Genomic DNA, 7,375 nt, shown 5'->3' with positions numbered 1-7,375 from the left:
TCTGCAATTAAAATAAACACATGATGAATGTTTCTCAGAAACAGTGTTGGAGAAACAAAAAAAATGATAAAAGGTTGTAGCATCAGGATCTGAAAAGTGAAGCTAAAGTGCGGTTAACCTGCATTCTATCTAATGGCCAACAGGGGACGACTCCTCTGGCTTCATAAATGTATGGAAAAATGGCTTTTCTGAACTGTGATATATGACCTAATTCAATACTGCATGAAGAAATTATGTCCTCAGCTTGTCAACCTGGGATAAGTTGACTTGGGATAAAACAGAGAATTTGATCATAATTTATAATTTATGGTTCGTTTCCATCAACACAGATGATAGAAAAAGGCAGTCTGTGGAGATTTCAAACAAACCGGCTCTCTCTACATCCAGCATCCCTCAACCGATACATCGCAGATGTGCCTGAGGCCTAACGAATGAGCCGTGTCTAAAACAGAACATTTGAAAAGCTGCACTTTCTTTGCAAAAGTCAAACTCCAAAAATGTCCTAAACTACATTTCACAGGAAGTTTCAGTTAAACCCCTCCAGCCTGACAATGACTTCCACCTCACAGGCCAAAGTGGAACTTCAAAACAAATAAATAATCTTCCTGGGTAAAAATAAAATCCAGGTTCCTCCCCTTAAAAAACAAATAAGGCAATCAACTTTACAGTCACACAAACATACAGAAATAAAGTTCACATAAAGGCTGTTAGGTTATACTGATATCAGTTTTTAATGCAAATTTTCTCACCCTGCAGCCTCACGGACACAAACACCAGTAGAGGACACTGAGCACATGCACACCTCATTCAAATGAGCTTTCAAAGCTCTGTGGAGATAAGGAGGCTCAGCACTGCAGCAATAAATGACTTCCAATGATACATAGATCCACCATGATCCATAGATACACACACCAGAGACGATACTCAGACACATGACCTCCGGCATTCTTGGAGGGAACTGAGATATTTGAACAGTTTTTGGATCCAAGCTGGAATACAAGCTGGGATCACCACTGAAGTGGTTTTGATGGATGGAAGTCGACTTGGCATTTCTCACAGGTAGGACATGAAGGATGCTGTCAGTCATTTCACTGTGCAGAGGGAAGCAGCTACCCATGACCACAGGCTTGTTCTTGTCACAGCTTGATAGGATGTAAACACGTTTGCAGCTGACTTTTTCAAATGTAATTATTGGCAGCATTATTTAAGTATTAAGGAAGAAAGCACCATTTAGTTCCATTATAACCAAAAGTCATCTGATATCTCCCAAACTGGGCAACTCACACTCAGACATGTCGGAAGGATGCAAATTTGATTATGGGATGAAGTGTCGCTTTAAACTTTATTCCCTTTTCTGCTGCTGCCATGTTGGTATGTTCAGACATTCTGACCATCAACATATAAATGCAGCACATGTTGCATGGCTAACAAAAGCTTAATGGAGTTTTGCTTCCACTATTTTGACGAATGAACATATAGTAAGAATTCAATCATTTCTATTTCATGTATTTAGAAATAAACCTATGAAACATAACTTTTTTGCTTCAACGTCTTAACCAAAAAATAGATCTATTTTTTTTAATTTAAAAAAAAAAATATTTAAAAAAAATTAAAAAAAATTTTATTTAAAAAAAAAAAAATGTGGTGTGCTTATTTTGCACACAAAAAAAATAATTTTGCCCTTGCTTTTTGGATACTAGGCTGAGATGGTCGCTACAGCAGTCACAGCATCAGCTGAGGGAAAAACTCCAAGGACTTCTGTGATAATCTAAACATATGAACAGCAGCTGCGTGGCCTCTTATGGCTGACAGCGCCCTCTTTAGTGTCACTGACAATGTCACTGGCAACACCACCACACCTGCCTCTGTCCAGGTAGCCAAAGTGTTCAGTTGGTTGACCCTCGGCCTTGGGCTGCCCGCCATCGGACTCGCTCTCTATACCCTCAAGAATCTCTCCAAAGGTTTGTCTTCACTCTGTTTGGGGGGTCAAAGACAAAGCAATATTGTTAAATATAGATAAATGTATTGTGATTAGGCTACAGTATTTCAGAGCTAAAGAGGTTTGAGTTCAATATTCAGGGTAAAGCTGGGGTAAAGCTGGCTGATCAAATGTACATAGACATGGGAACATCTATTGGTCTCCAAATTATTAGCTTAGCTCATGGTGATGTTTCTAACAAGCATTTTCAAGGCATTTTTTTTTCTTGGCAGTAGCAATGTGTGGCCTCTTATTTTTCATTGTTGGGATTTTGTCCCTATGCATCATTTTAGCTCCCTATTTCTAACCGCTCCTCACCATTGAACACTTATTTCAATGAAAAGTCCAGATGATGTTGAAGATACAGATCTGTATTTTAGGCAATATTGTAAATCCACTGAGCAGAAGGATAACCATACATGACAGGTGAAGGTGCCATTTCATCAAAGGGGGATGAGGAAAGTGAATATGGTGACATTTGTCTTCAGAAACGCAGAGTATGTTCTGCCATCTTTGCAGAAGACAACAGACTTTCAGACGTGGTGCTAAAACATAAATCCAATGATTGTAAAATTTTGCACAAGACAGGGAAGCACGGTGGCATGGTGGTTAGCACTGCTGCCACACAGCTGGAATAACATCTAGAAGGCCTGGGTTTGATTCCACCTTGGCCTGGGCCTCTCTGTGTGAAGTTTGCATGTTCTCCCTGTGTCTGCGTGGGTTTCCTCTGGGTACTCCAACTTACTCGCACAGTCTAAAGGCATGCAGTTACTGGGGTTAGGTTAATTGGTCACTCTAAATTGCCCATAGGTGTGGATGGTTGTCTGTCTCTCTGTGTTGGCCCTGCGACAGGCTGGTAACCCGTACAGGGTGTACCCTGCCTCTCACCCCATGACAGCTAGGATAGGCTCCAAGCCCCACCCGCGACGCTGAACAGGATAAGAGAATGGATTGATGCCACAAAACACATTTAGAGAGGAAGAGTTAACCTTCATAAGTCTTCATAGGTGGTAATCATAACCCTGCTCTAACTCTAAATTTTATAGACGGTCAAAACTGAATTTGGAGAAAATATGTGTATAATTTTTGATGATTTCAGAATCGTTATTTTATCTGTTCTGTAAAGGGGCAATAAAAATTAAATTTAAAAAATTGCATATTCTCATTGCCAAGTGTTAGAATTAAAGTTATGGTGAGGGCTGGGGTCATCGCTGATGTTGACTTAGACCTCAGAGGGTTAACTGAATCATCCAGGAATGTAAACTGTTATCAGATGTCCACTCCCAGACAGGTACAGTTTTGTTTAGGCTGCTCAGCTTATGCATTTGTTTCACATGACCATGTTTTTTCATTGGGATAAATTTGATGGACTATTAGAATATATTCTGAAATTGCAGAGAAAGTTATGTCTCAAAACTCCATGCTTAGAACAGCAAAGATCTCAACTACATAAGGATCAAAGTGACAACAATCTTTTCTCCCTTCGTTACCTTGTCTGATAAGTAATCTGCAGCTATACAGAGTGAAAGAAACAAAATAACCCTTTTAAACAAAGAAATCACCACCAATATAAAGTCAAACAGAGGTGTGTGTTCAGACACTTCACTTGAAATCATGCAATAGCACGACAACAAAATCATATCTGAAAAGATGCAAAGCCAGTCAAACTCCCCCGGATCTTAGCAGTCAAACTGAGATGGGGAGTACACGGTTATCTCTGTAGCACTGCAGCTGTCATCATCACCTTCCATGACTGATGACAGTTTCTCAGGTACTGAACCTAGGGGAGACGCACAAACATCCACGCTCAACTCCTTTGGGTTTTTATAACCACCCCTACTCCCCTTGAGGTTAGCAGGCTGCTTTTTTTTTTCCCAAGCCTGAGACCCAATCCCAAAAGTCCAACACCCAAACCACCTTTCAGGGCCTTGTTTTATGGTTTGTCTTTAACATGCTTCCAAACATTCACAACAGACCTATGACTCTAAAAATAGAGTCACAATAAAATTCCTAACTTTGTGTCATTAAAAGTGTTATAACTATGCTAAAGACACTTACATTTAATTAACCCTCTCACTTAATGACTCCTGAATCTCCTTTTCATTGCATTTATCAAATTAATATCTGGATGCCTTTCCTTTAGTTAAATAGGAACAAAACCTCAAATATACTTCTTGACATAAAAGGACCTAAAGCACACTTTAGGTAAACTTTGAGACCTTGACATCTTAATTGGTTGCACAGGTACACATGCACATGCATCTTGCATCCCACAGAATTTACTTTAAAGCACTGATGCTTGTCTGTAAATGCCTGAATCTGGCTCAGATAAGCTTCTGGAGTACAGTACACACCTGAGAGACCTCCCTGGAAATCTGTAGATAATACCTGCTGTTGGTACTAAACACAGTGAAGGAGCTTTATGCTTCTTAGTGCTGGTACTTTTTGATTACATCAACGATCCTCCAACTGTGGCAAATTTAGGACCAAAACCATAGTTTTTGTTTGCTCTCTGTTCACTTAAGCTTACTCACCCTTTTCAGTGTCTGTTATCTGCTTGTAAAACTCTTTGAATTGCAAATTTGTACAAATTGTCCATCAAAAATAAACTTGTCTTGTGTGTAGGTTGTCCAAGTGTCAGTAGTATTGTCAGTATTAGCACTATATTAGGAGGGACTTCTGCATGTAGCTTCAGCACTTCTACAGTATCAGATGAAGGAGTAGCACCTGTTAGTAACAACAGGTCATCATCATAATGAGTTGCAGCATTACCTGTGTAGTAGGATAAAATGGCAATAGTTCAGTATCAGTAATTTTTAGTTGTCTGTTCTTTTTCCAGGTGAGAATAAAGTTCCCATACATGTCACATTCCTCCTGGTTTCTGACATCATCGCTTTCTTTGGTCGTCCCACTGTGACTCAGGGAACAGAGAGTAGCACCCTGTTGTCCTCCGATGCCACCAGCTTCATCTTCTATTTTGGTGTCGTCTCCAATATCACCCTCATGCTGTTCATAGCTCAGGAGCACCATCTCCTGGTGGCCTACCCACAGTGTCAAACCTGCTGCAGCAGTATCAGGAGGCATCCTGTAGTGGCCTTGTTGGCGTGGGCTGCTCCATTCGCTATCCTGGCTCTCGCTGTGCTGCAGTACACCTTCTGGTTTGCTGTGGCTCTGCTCGCTCCTTTCCCCTTTCTCCTCTTCTTTGCTGTGGACTCATGGAGGGCCCTGAATTGCTCCAGATCTAATCCTTCAACACCAGAGAGGAGAAGGACAGTGGTGGGGATTGGTGCAATCTGGGCCAACTACACAATCCTCTATGTCCCCTTCATCCTCAGCCTCCTTCTAGGTACTCTGCACTTAAGTGACGCAGTGCGCTATCTGGGGCTGGTGTCTCACCTCCTGCTGTACCTCAGCCCTCTGGTGGACCCTTTCCTCTATACATTCATTAGTAAAGGTCCCAAAGAAGTGCTGCAGGCACTGCCCTGCTGTCAAAAGTATAGTCAGAAAGAGAACATGAGACCCACTGTGGACACTGTGGCTGAAACGGTAGAAACTAGACTTTGAGGAGGAAGTTCAGATTTACAGACACATTCACAAGGCTAGTGTGGGACAACTCATGGCCCTGTTAGATTTCTGGAAGAGATGCAAAAACAAATGTTCGGTCTGCAGCATTTTACACAGGAAGGATTCTGTTACTTTAAATCTGCAACACTAAAAGCTGCTGTAAGCACATCAGAGGCAAGGGGAAGAGAAATTTGGTGGCAAATGGCAGTGACAAGCAGTGTCAATATGGGAAGTGTCAGGCTGAATATGACTGGATGCTGTGGGTCAGCTGGTAGCCAAGCAGGTAATGAGCAGAATGAAAGGCTTTAATCCAACACTAAAAGACAGGATATGGAGAAATCTGGCTCTGGAATCCTCCCTGGATATGCCTGCCCCATCCAGCACATGTGCTTCATATGCACAATCAAAAAAAGGATGATGATAAACCAGGACATAAAAGTGAACTCGCCATCATCCATTTTAATGGCAAAACATCCAACAAAGTCTTCCCATCCGTGCCAGCTTGAGGCTGATGCTAGTGTCCTCTCTAAATCTGAAATGCTTTGTATTTGTTTTTTTAGACACCCTTTGTTCATAAGTTAATCTTTAAGCATATTTGTGTCAGGTTTGGTGCTGTGGCAAGCAAGGCAGAGGACCCCAACGCAGGACTCATAAGGCGAGGACCTTAATTATAACTCAAAGCTTTAATAGCAAAACTTGGCAACAGCATAACTATGAACATGGCATAAAGCACACAGCAGGAAATCAAACGACGACACAACACTGACCAAGAGAAACTGCAGACAGTAAATACACAAAGGGATAACCAGGGGAGTGGAAACAGGTGAGGAGCACAGCTGGCCATAAATACATTGAGGAGACAAGGGGAAGCAAAACTAAACACAAGCACACAGGACAAAGGACTATCAAAATAAAACAGGAAGTAACCAAACCAGGTACACGCAGACTTGACACAGAGGAAACCTAAACATGACCAACAGAAACCTAAATACAACACACAGGGAAACACCGGGATGTCAAACTAAACACAAGACATGAGACATGGGACTAAGACATGAGAACAAAACTTACATAGGAACAATGACAGAACAGGAGGACACAGGAAGCAAAACGTAACCCAGACTTGACACCAGAGGGATAACACAAACACCTGAAAGACAGCATGAGGGAAACAGGAACTAACCGCAAACAACTAAACAGAAAACTACGATAACTAAAATCCTAATTCATAACTAAACAACCGGAACTCAATGAAGCATGCACATTACTGAACAGATCAATTTCATTGTACTTAGATTTTAATGCACTTGTGCGTCTAAATGTTTCTTTTTTTTCACTGTGATTTTGTTTGTGTGTGTTTTATCACAGTTATCCTGGAATGCAGGGGAAATGCTTCTTTATTTTAGCTGTGACAGGTAATCATGTGGTAGATGTTTAGTTGAAGTTGTCCAAGTTCTTACACCGGAAATTGTGTAAATATCGGGTTTGGCTGGATTGACTGTGAGGAACTTTCTTGGTGGAAAAGTCCACATATATGCAAACTCTATAAGGGTAGATAACAATGTTGGTTGATTTTGTATTACATAGCAACAAAAAATATTTTTATCTTTTAGATCAAATACAATTGTAACTGAATAGTGTCAGTTCCAACTTTAGTTGATCAGTTCTATGTCATCAGTTGTCTTGGTGTAATTTATTTATTTTTTATCCCATAAATAAATTACTTTTATTCTTTCTTTTTATAGTTTATTCATTTAAGTTTTTATTATATAGATTACATAAAAGATAAGCTGCTCCATGCATGATAATAGTGTACTCAGTTATGCAGTCTGC

The sequence above is a fragment of the Archocentrus centrarchus genome, chromosome 15, assembly GCF_007364275.1.
Source record: "Archocentrus centrarchus isolate MPI-CPG fArcCen1 chromosome 15, fArcCen1, whole genome shotgun sequence".
Taxonomy (NCBI): Eukaryota; Metazoa; Chordata; class Actinopteri; order Cichliformes; family Cichlidae; genus Archocentrus; species Archocentrus centrarchus.
This window is presented reverse-complemented; position numbering follows the sequence as displayed.